General features: G+C 43.9%; 1 protein-coding gene across 6 annotated transcripts in view; it reads right to left on the minus strand.

Moving 5' to 3' along the window:
* Positions 1–11,901, minus strand: part of PLAGL1 (PLAG1 like zinc finger 1) — a 129,581-nt gene extending 117,680 nt beyond the window's left edge. For all 6 annotated transcript variants that reach the window (XM_074187759.1, XM_074187761.1, XM_074187760.1 and 3 more), the window contains exon 1: positions 11,368–11,901. The gene's annotated coding sequence lies outside the window, so the exon portion shown is untranslated. The remainder of the gene's footprint in view (positions 1–11,367) is intronic.
* Between the last annotated feature and the right edge of the window lie 228 nt (positions 11,902–12,129).

Consider the following 12,129-nt stretch of genomic DNA (forward strand, 5'->3'; position numbering starts at 1 on the left):
GATTTCCTCCATTTGTTCAATTTTTAGTGAATAGATGTGCTAGTAGAATGCTATGAAGGATGAATAATTTTGTTGTTATCATGTAGGTATAAAAAAGGCAGGACTGTGGCCTAAAGGTAAAGACAGATCCAGAAGTTTCATCTAGCCCTTCTTGACGCTAGAATAATTTGCCAGGCCATCAAGGAGTATTATGAAAGCTGAGGTGAGCCACATCACCACACAACCCTAGTGGAAAGTCCAAAATGGGCTGGGGGATGGAGACTGAACAACAGGTAGGATTTTGGCAAAGATTAAAAGGGATTTTATAACCCCAAGATAAAGTCAGCACCAAAGGAAAAACTGAAATCTTTCCCTGTTAACCTGCTGTCTTTTGCACTGCACCTGATTAGGTAAAGGAATTCATAGCCTCAGTTCATACACTGAAGAGTTTTAACTCTCACTTGCCCACAATTGGTCAACTAGATCTGTATTCTGGCAAATGGTGGCAGAGTCCAGTAAACTGCCCTTCGGGGATGAATAGTAATCATATGTAAACTAGAGCCATTAATAATATGGTAACTTGCAGGAGAACTTATCCTTTGTAGATTAGAAGGGAGAGCAGAGGATTTTTCTTTATCACTTAATTTGCTATGCTGTTTCATTAAATACCTTTGCTTTGAGTTCCATGGCCTGAATATGATGTCCATTAGTATGGGTTCATGAGGTATGGATTTGAATGGGTCTGATTCAGAAATATTTTGAACAAAATTATTTTTGAAGGATCCTAGTATGAGATAGACCCTCAGTGCTAGAGATTTTTGTTGTAAGCATTGAGTTTATAATAGACATAATGCATTTAATTTTTTTAAAAGTTGGTTCTTGGCTCAAGGACCTTGGCTTCTTATTAGGTACAACACACACACACACACACACACACACACACACACACACACACACACACCAATTATTTACGTAAAGCAATGAACTGAGTAACTGTCCAAAAAAAAATAAGTACTATCAGCAATACATCAATATAGACAGACATAAATACTATCATCTCATGACATTTCCCATCTAAAATTGGCTCTTATCTGCCTAGATCTTTAAGTGTTTGGGTAAAGTTTTTGGGGGGGGGGTTAGGTTTTTGCAAGGCAATGGGGTTAAGTGGCTTGCCCAAGGCCACACAGCTAAAGTGTCTGAGTCCACATTTGAACTCAGGTCCTCCTGACTCCAGGGCCAGTATCCTATCTACTGTGCCACCTAGCCACCCCCTTGGGTAAAGCTTTTTAAGTCAATAATAGATGACTTAAAGTAGGTGCCAAAGGAAATAATTCAAACAAGTAAAAATATTTAAAATATATTTATTGTCTTAATAGTGATATTCTTTACCTCTAAATTTTAAAGATGTTATTATGAGTTATCATATCTTATATGGAATCAAAGATCTGGAGCTGGAAAAGACCTAAGAAGTCATAAAAATAACTCCTCCCCTTCTCTTGCAGATGAAGAAACACTGAGAAAAGTTTAAGTGACATGGTCACACAATAGGAACAGGAAATGACAAAGCTAGGATTCAACCCTGAATCTTCTTTTTTTTTTAAGGTTTTTATAAGGCAAATGAGGTTAAGTGGCTTGCCCAAGGCCACACAGCTAGGTAATTATTAAGTGTCTGAGACTGGATTTGAACCCAGGTACAAACCCTGAATCTTCTAACTCTAAATCTAGTTTTCTTTCTATTGTACTTGCCTCCTTTCAATCTACTAAAACAGTATATGCTATATCTCTTCAGAAAATTACATAAACAGTATAGATTAGAATCCCTCCTTGCATTATATTGAATTTTATTTTAAATCAATTTAAATTTACAAGTGAAACAAAGTTCTAAGAGAATCCTTATCATTTAAAAATGTATTGCAAACTCATTTTAAAAACATAACACAATCTTAAGAAACCACATAGATATATATCTTTAACTATTACAATCAACTACACTTACACATGCCCACTTTATATTAAAGCAAACTAGTCTCTCTGCTATTCTCTGCATGATATCCCACTTTTTGATTCCTGATATTGCCAATTTGAAGTGCTCTACATCATTACTACCAACCCTGACTAAAAATCACTTATATTTTTATTCATTTAACAATATAAATGTTGTTTCATCTCAGTAGTATGTCAGCTCTTTGAGAATAAATGGTATTTTGTGTTGGTCTTTTTATCCTCAATACTTTACAAATAGTAGGCATTTAATAAATGCATGCTGAACTGAATTGAACATGATATTGTTATCATACCATTGTCACTAGTGTTTTTATAAGATATGTACACAAATGTCCTATCTAATCTATATCTGGGGGGGGGGGAGTTGCTTCCATGACAAGAGTTATTTCGATAGAGTAGTATCCTCTAAAACAAAGTCTTCACAAGAATCTACTAAAGATGAAAAGACTCAAGGGATAGTAAAAGTCAAATAATTCTGAAGGCATTATTCACCAAATAAGTTCAGATGTCTTTTCTTTATTCTATGGGTGCTGCAAAGAATAGAATTTCTGAAGAGTTCAAATATAAATTTGTTTTTCATATTTCTTTATAGAATCTAAATAATTCACAAGAGTATTACAGATCATATAATGAATCTACCTATAGACTCTAGAATATTTCTAGCTAAGAATGTCTCTAAAGCCAATTATATAGATTCTGGATCAATTCATCCAGAATGCCTAGAAATGTCTGAACCCTAGATTCCTTTCTCTATAGCCTACAACTGAAAGAGCTTCCCCCCCAGTAAATTTTACCAGGTAAGTTATCCTCTAAATATGGAAAACCCTTGCTGTCGATAAGCTATTTTCCTATGCATCAAACAAAGCCCAGAGACTCAGTAAAAGTAAACATTATATAATCATTACTTCCAATGTTGGTATCATAAGTACCATCCCAAGCAATGTAAATCACAAGTAAGTAGAAATTTCTAAAGTCCCAATGATGCATTTTTTATATTAAAAGTAGAATAGATTTTGGAAGAGAGAAAATATTCAAATGCAGCTCAAATGTGGATAAAAAAAAAAATCACCATCTTATTCCTGTCTTTCATTTTGGCCAAAGCATTGAATTTGGAATCAGGAAAAACTGGGTTTGAATCCCACCTCTCTCACTATGTGACTGTCTCGATCTCAGTTTCCTAAACGTAAAATGGGGATAGATAATAGCAACACAACTCAGAAGTGAAAATCAAATAGCATAACCTAGCTGTGTGACCTTGGGCAAGTCACTTAACCCTGACTTGCAAAAACCTAATAAAAAGAACAAATAGCATAATTCATATAAAACATTTTTTAAACTTTCAAGTATGATATAAGTGTGAAGTATCATTAATATTAACAATCATTGTAGCACGATAATAAGCCTGGACTTGCTGCCTCAGACATGCACAAAGTAACCCAAAGTAGGTCTGAGAGAGTAAACACCACTTTGGGGGCAGAGTCACTGAGGCAGAGTTCAGGAAGACCATCTGACCCAAGCATAGGGGCAGGGAGGGAATGTTGGGTCTGGAAGAGCATGATAAAATGAGAGCATAAGCGAAGGTTTCTTGAAAGAAGTGCTTTAAAAACGAGTGGGGATGAGGGCTAGGGAATGGTCTCTCCGGTCTAAAGAAACAACCAGAGCAAGCAGGAAGAACAAGGCTCGTCCAGAAATCTGAGAAAGTCTGATCTGCATATTTTTAGGTAAGTAAAATGAGATAAAGCTGGAAAGGAAAGGGTATTAGTCTATGGAGAGCCCTGAAGTCAAGCAAGGGAGTCTGGACCATACTTAGAACACACTAGAGAACCTCTGGGGATTCCAGGGTTAAGTTATGTGACCATAACTATGCAGAAAGACTGAACGAATGAATGAATGAATGAAAGACAGATGGAAGGGAAGAAGAGAAAGATGATGGGAAGACCTATGATCATCACAATTGTCCAGTAACTAAGTAACCGTCTAGTTCCTGGCTGTTGGCAGAGGGAATGGAATACAGGTATATTTGTGTAACTGTTCCCACTTTCCTTTTATTCTCTGGTTCTGTCTTGGCATTATCCCCCACCTCCACAAGGACTCAAGTTCTCTATTTTTTTCTGATGAAAAGACTACTGGAATTCAAAACTGTGCTACAGAGCTTTGCTATTATTGTCCCCAGAACTAGAATTGTTTTATAGAAAGAGCAGCAAGACCCATGTAGTCTTAGAGGCTAGAGGCACCATCTCCTTGAGCTGTCTTAATCCTCAATCCTCCCCATATTCCTAAGGGAACTCTTCATGGCCCTAAATCCTGAAACACTTACAAAACTGACAAGCCTTCATACCTGAACAAATAAACTGCTTACACTGACTCATATTCTCTCATCTTCCACAATCACATAAATCTCTAATTATGTATATGTTCTTTTTCTCCCATCACAGCTTCATGGCACTCTTTATTCTCCACACAAGTATCTTATTTCCCATTCTCTGTATTTAACAACTCTCAGTGTCCTCTGTCATAACCACCTAGTAACTGGCTTCCAAACTATATCCACTCCATGACTTAGCAGAAACAGAAGATAATTCCCTTCATAGCCTAAGAGCAGGAAAGGGCAATAATATCTACAAAATTGAGCCACGGTTCTTCTTAGGTCACCCCCCAAATGCCCTCCATTCAGAGTTTGGCATATGTCCAATTAGTTGCCAAATCTGGTAGTTACTACCTCCACAACATCTCATATCTGTCCCTCTAATTTCACTCACAGAGCCACCGCCTTAGTCCAAAAGTCTCCATGACCTCTCCACCTGGACCAAGACAAAAGCTTCCTAAATTGATTGCCCATGTTCAAGTTTCTCTCCTCTCCAATCAATCCTTAACATAATTGCCAAACAATCAAATTTAGTGAGCCCTATTACCTTCAAGTTCACATATAAACTCCTATGTCTGACATTTAAAGCTCTTTACAGTAATCTGGCTCAAAACTACTTTTCCACCCTTATTTTAAGCTACTTCCATCCAGGCAGGGCAATCCAGACACATTAACCTTGTGGTTTGTCATGCACCTAATCTCCCACTGGCCACCCACTATGACTGGAATATCCTCCCTAGTCCCTTCAAGACTAAATTCAAGTACCACCTTCCAAACGAATATATTTTCTCTTGCTTTTTTCCTGTGTGTGTGTGTGTGTGTGTGTGTGTGTGTGTGTGTGTGTGTGTCTCTCTCTCTCTCTCTCTCTCTCTCTCTCTCTCTCTCTCTCTGTCTCCCCCCCCCCACACACACACGTCCCTTTGGTAAGACAATAAACTGTTAAATGCTTAAGGATTGGTACAATTTTCACTTCAGTATTCTTATCTTCAGCACCTTGAAACATATCTGACAATATTGTAGGCATTTAATAAATTTCTATTGACTGACTGATAGCAAACAGGAGGGAACTGGCTTATCAATGTGGCCAATTAATGATCTAGGTTTTAGAAATATGAACACACACTTGATCATTACATACTGTCTTGTATTATGCATCAAATATTTCCTATGTTATTATCTCTCTAACTATATAAAAAAGTTCTTTGAGGGCAAGTCTAAAACTTAATACTTTTTTTTTTCAAAATTCCACAGTGGGACTGCACAACAAAGGCAAGGAATAGATACTAATTAAAAGCATTTTGCTTGAACAATTGACGTTGGGAAAAAATTATTAATTGATGCAGAAATAAGATAACGAAAAAAGAGTAAGACAAATAAGACAAAGTTTGATATTCAAATTGGAAGCAAGACTTATAAAAGTTATTCTAAAGCCAAAGAAGGTTTCTGATAAGAAAAACCAGGTCAGTATCAGTCAAACAAAATTCTTCCCTACACAATTCTGTGTCCTTGTTCCACAATGAACAGAACCTTGGGTATACTGTATCCACTGCAGATTAGCAATCAACATTCTAATTAATACATGACCCACATCCATGGGTTTTTCTATCCATATTCAAGATCCTCAGGGATTAGAGAATATATAAAAAGGGATATAAAAGGACAAATATCAGAAATTAAAACGCAAACACTACCAGTGGCACTGAACAGTTGGAAAGCAGAAAATATTTTTGAATGTGAAGCAAGAGTTGAGAGAAAAACTGTGAGCTTGGGAAGAAGAGTGATGGGGGTGGTGGGGGGGAGGTCTGTAAACAATAGCTACCAAGATTATGACTAGATGATAGATATGAATAGCATGAATTTCAAAGGAAGAGAGATTAGTGATGATGGCAGGAGGAGAACCTTAAAGTAGCAATGAGGAGCAAGGAGTATTCCCCGACTTCACCCAGTGAGCAGAGAAGCATGAATGAAGATGTAGCTAGTATTAGAAAAGGTGGCCAGGGAGGCTCTGCTCTGGTGGGAAGCCAGGTTCCAGTAAGAGCTAGCAGGTGGAAGGAGTGGGAGAGGAAAAGATTTAAGATGAAGCTAAGTTCAGTGCCTGTGGAATAGGCATTGCAGGGGGGGCCCATGGAAGGGCAATGGGAATGAATAATGATAGAAACTTTAGGGTAGTGGTGGTGGTTAGGGTTCAAGAGGAATAGAAATAGGGAAGTGGGTGATAGGAGTGGTTGGAATAGGGTTTGGATGATGGTCTACAGGATTTCAGAGTCACTGGAGTGTGAAGGGTATCATACCACCAGGTGGGAGAATGTTCTTCATTGAGTGATGAACTGCCACTCCTCTCTACCCTCAAAGGACAGGCAGAGCAGAAGCTAGGAGGTCTTAAGTCAAAGGGAGGTTCTCCTAGTTGGGAGATTAAGCCGGCAGTGGGAAATAAAAGATGCCTTGTGCTGATACAGATGGGAAGTGGTTGCTTTGGGGCATATGGGAGAGAGGTCCTGCCTGGTCCCTATTGGAGGCTTTCCTCTGCACCCAGCAGGAAATGAAGGCACAAGGTGCTAGAATCTAGTGAGAAGGCTGGTTAAAAGATGGAAGACTAATAGATTTGGAGATGAAAAATATCCCAGATGCTATCTAGTACAATGCCTTGAAATTACAAGTGAAGATATTGAGGTTCATAGGAATAAATGACATTCCTAAGGTCATATTCCCAAAAAAGTCAAGATGAAATGAGTAGAAAAGTTGAATCAAAATACATTGGGTAATTCAATACAACACTTTACACTCTACCATGAACCCCAGACAGTATCAGTCATAGAAGGGTAGCTTGGTATAGTGGGAGGCCAGGACTCACTCCAAGGGACCAGGTGTTTCTATATCTAAGATTTCTACTTTGATGTTAATTAGTTGTGACATTGCGTAGGTCAGTTAATAATGATTATAGCTAACATTTACAGAGCCACTATGCTAAGAATTTTACAATTATCTCATTTGATCCTCACAACAACTCTGGGAGGGAGGGAGGGACTATTATTACACCCATTTTACAGAGGAGGAAACTGAAGCAAACTGAGATTGTTACTTGCCCAGGGTCATAATCTCTCTAATCTTATTTCCTCATCTGTAAATTGAGAAAAACAATACTTGCCTTGCCTATATCACAGGGTTGCTGTGAGGTTTATAATGTGAGATAATAACTGAAAATTCAACTATACAAAAGTTTAAAAGCTGAATGTCCAGACACTTTAGTCACAGGACTGCAACCTAGTCTTATACTGCACTGCTCCTTTTCATTTAGTCTGTACCAAAACCAAGCTAAACTATTCATTCTCTTTTCCTATACAGGTCTGTATGTTCCATTTTCCACCCCCAAATTTTTGTTCAAACATGAAACGAGCTCTCCATCCTTTAATGTCCAGCTAAAATGCTATTAATTGTCAGTCTAGTGATCTTTTCCTCAACCAACCTCATGCCATTTGAGGGACAGGGTTTGCAGGAATAAAGGATTTATATTATAATCTGTCCCTCTATGTATAAACACAATTAATTCCCAATTCCTTGAGGAAAAGGAATATGTATTTTCTTTATATCTGGAGCTAATACACTCAATATTTGAACCACTCATTTAACATATCGTGAGACTCCAGTGTTAATATTGAGCATTTTTTCCATCCTTAAATTTTTTTAAAGAAATTTATCTGACAGCCCCTAGCACTTTGTTAGCTCTACATTTTAATGGGCAAGTTACCAGAAAATTCAGAAAGAATAGACATAATTACTCTTGTTAATAGGGTACCAAAGAAGTCATTTTGATTTCTAAACCATGAATGCTAGTTCTTGGAACATAATATATGCTTAATAAATAAACACTAAAGTGTCAAACTTAAAAAGCCATTGCTTTGACTATCAGTTGAATAATGGCTATGCAATGCTTTGACCCACATTTATATCTTCATACTCAATTTTACAAGAGGCATGTCAGGCAGTGGTGTTACCACTTGGTTGTATAAGCATTTCACTTATAGTGATCCAAAAAAAGTCCTTAATTGAATAGGGCATTGTGCTAGAAACAGGGTTTAGTTTTGACTAAATGAAAACAATCTAGCATATTAAGTATAAGAAGTAGGAACCAAAAATATGTATGGTTTTATATGCAATTTCTCAAAATTTATCCTTTAATATATAAAACATCCAATGGGAAAGAACTGAACCTTGTTTACTGTTTGAGTAATATGAATGTTCTAGATCATTTTCTATATCAGCTTTGCTTATTGACCCTTCTATCTACACATCTTTCAGTTAAATGTTATGAATTTTATTAGGTCTATTCCTAATATCAATTATAATTTTTCTTTAAGCTGAGCACCCATTAAAGCTGTAAAGTGTCTATGCACATGTCCCATTTAATTTTATTTTATACATGTGTTACATTTTCATATCTATGTCATTTTGCTTACCAAAATAAGACAGACCAGGACCATTTTACAGATAAAAAACGAGGCACATGGAGGTTAAGCAAATTGTTCAAGGTCACACAGTCTAGAATTCATTTCTCTTGACTCATATAGATCAACTTCCTTCTATTAAATTACTAAAAATGAAATCCCTAATTATCCCTTGAATCATCTGATTTAGTTCTTCTTATGGTCAAAATAACCAGTCCCCACAGCTAACTATATATATATACAGTTATCTTTTAATAAATACCTTTTCATATATATACAGTAATTGTCATGAGTTTGAACACAACCAGCAGGCTAGAGCTTTTCTTAGTAATGGTAACAAAGTTTCCCCATTAACTTATGTTTCATCTCTCACAAACAAAAGCAAAATGAAGAGAGAACAGTAGGTGGATAAGCTAGCAACACTCTAGAGGTCATCTAAAGTAGCAGTTCATTTTACAAATGAAGAACCTGAGACCCAGAGAGATTAAAAATTATCTCACCACACAAGCAATACCGGCAGGTCAGGGATTCCAAACCCCTCACTAAGTTCCTATCTTCTCCCACCCACCCGCATCTATCTGCACAGACCCTCTCGTTGTTTATTTCAGTGTCACCTACAGTTCACTAAGCTCCTACCCTCTTCCCATCCTCCCACATCTACACGGATACTTATTTGTCTTAATTTCAGGTTCACCTAGAGCTCACTCTGCTCCCACCTCCTTCCACCCTGCCGCGTCTACGCGGACACTTGTTTATTTTTTATTTCAGCTTCACCTCCAGCTCACTCTGCTCCCACCCTGCCGCGTCTACGCGGACACTTGTTTATTTTTTTATTTCAGCTTCACCTCCGGCTCACTCTGCTCCCACCCTGCCGCATCTACACGGACAGTTGTTTATTTTTTATTTCAGCTTCACCTCCAGCTCACTCTGCTCCCACCTCCTCCCCCCCCGCCGCATCTACACGGACACTTGTTTATTTTTTATTTCAGCTTCACCTCCGGCTCACTCTGCTCCCACCTCCTCCCACCCTGCCGCGTCTACACGGACACTTGTTTATTTTTTATTTCAGCTTCACCTCCAGCTCACTCTGCTCCCACCTCCTCTCCCCCCGCCGCATCTACGCGGACACTTGTTTATTTTTTATTTCAGTTTCACCTCCAGCTCACTCTGCTCCCACCTCCCCCCCCGCCGCATCTACGCGGACACTTGTTTATTGTTTATCTCAGCTTCAGCCGCAGCTCCCTGCTCCCACCTCCTCCCCCGCTGCCGCACCTACACGGCCACCCCGGCTGGTCTCTTGATGTCGGCTTCGCCCACAGCGGCTTCAGGACACCAACAGTCGCGGCCTGAGGCGCACAGGAGTTTATACCCTGAAACGTAAAGGCTCCGCGTCGGGCAGCGGGGCAGGAGGGGAAACAAAGAGCCGAGACAGCTCTGACTACGACTTTTGGGTGGTCTGAATTCTTCTGGGGCGCCGGACCCGCCCCGGTCCCTGGCTGGCCGGGTCTGCGGTGACTTTCCCAGCACTCTCCCATATCGCCTTTTCTAAACCATTACATCAGAGGATTTAGAGCTAAAAGGGGGTTTAAGAGATTATTCCCGGGCCATTTACAGAGGAGCGGAGGGAGACCAGATGACTGGCCCAAGGTCACCCAGCCGGTAACTCGAGTGCAGACCCGCGGCCGGCCTCAGCCTTCTCTCGGCCGCCTCGCCTCCCCCACGGAGGCGGACTCGGGGAACTCGTGCTGTGGGTTGCTTTTTCTCGCACGTCTCCCCGTGTGTGCGCGCGGTGCGTGTGCGCGCCTAGAGACAGCATTACCTCCCAGGGAGCAGGAGCCCCCAAGGCCCAGGTTGTTCCTGCGAGGAACCCCTCGTGCAGGGGAGCAGCCGGCCGAGCGCCCCCCACGCCACGCCGGGGCCGCCCGGCCCGGGACTTGGCGTCCCCGCTTCCCCCGCCCCCCAGGGGCGTCGGAAACCCCCGAAAAAGCGAGCGAGCCCGAGTACAAAGGCTGGGCTCGGCGGCGGCCCGGCGCTCCGGGCTACCTGCGGCCGGCCGGCCCTCCCCTGGCCGGGCAGCCCGCCCTGGGGCCGGCCCGGGGGGAGCCACAAACGCCGCGCGGCCCCCCGCCCCCCGCGGAAGCCGGGGCCACACACTCACCGGGCACCTGAGAGGGGCCGCGGCCGCCCGCCCGCCCCGGGGATGGGTGAGCAGCTCGCGCCTCCCCCGCCCGCCCGTGCGCCTTCCGGGCGGGGGAGGGGGCGCTGCGCCCGCACCTACCCCGGCCCGGCCCCGCGCGCCCCGCAGCCCCCCGGCCCGCCCCGCAGCCCCCCGGCCCGGCCCCGCGCGCCCCGCAGCCCCCCGGCCCGGCCCCGCGCGCCCCGCAGCCCCCCGGCCCGGCCCCGCGCGCCCCGCAGCCCCCCGGCCCGGCCCCGCGCGCCCCGAAGCCCCCCGGCCCGGCCCCGCGCGCCCCGCAGCCCCCCGGCCCGCCCCGCGCGCCCCGCAGCCCCCCGGCCCGGCCCCGCGCGCCCCGCGCCCGCCTCGACTTCCCCGCCCGCCCGAGCGCAAGTTTGGCCCACCTTGGAAAGTTGTCCGGCGGCGGCGGCGGGGCCAGCCCCGAGCCGGGCCGGCTGTCGGAGGGCAGCTCCGCGGGGCCGCGGCTCCTGCCTCCTCCCTCGGGCCGGCCAGCGCTCCTCTTCCAGGCGGGCACCGAAAAGCAGAAGAGGAGGAGGCAGGGCGGCGGGCGGGGACAGGGCGGGGGGCGGGGGGCTGTAGATCCCCTCTCGGCTCCCGGCCGGTGGCTGTGCAAATAAGCCGCTGCCTGCTGGGGAATCCGGACCTATTTATTTTCCTCTACACGTGAAACAAAAGACCGGTCCCCGGGCGGCCGCTGCCCCGGGCTGGGGCCCGGAGGAAGCCCTTGGAGCTCGGGGCCGGGCCGCCGGCACGCAGCCCGCGGCACCGACCCTCCGGCTCGCCCTCCTCCCGGCCTGGGGCCGCGCTGGAGAAGAGCCCCGGGCAGTCGCCACCACGTGTGCCATCCGCCGCCCGGAGCCGCGACTGGCCCGGCTCACGTGGCTGCCTAGTTCAGCCTCAGAACTGGAACCTGGCACTTTTGAGACCGGGCCAGGCCGCAGAGTCCTGCGCCTAGCTTAACTTCCTCCAGCTTCGTGCTTTACATGCTTCACTTCGCTCCTCTAATAATAGGCATGACAGGGAAAGCCCACATGGAAACAGAAAAGTTGTGTGACTCGCTCACTCTTGCTACCCAGCACCTCCTGGAAGGCAAACCCTAGAATGACAATTATGCCCAAAGCAGGTATCTGTGTATCTGGCCCTGG

Source organism: Macrotis lagotis, chromosome 5 (genome assembly GCF_037893015.1).
Source record: "Macrotis lagotis isolate mMagLag1 chromosome 5, bilby.v1.9.chrom.fasta, whole genome shotgun sequence".
Classification (NCBI taxonomy): domain Eukaryota; kingdom Metazoa; phylum Chordata; class Mammalia; order Peramelemorphia; family Peramelidae; genus Macrotis; species Macrotis lagotis.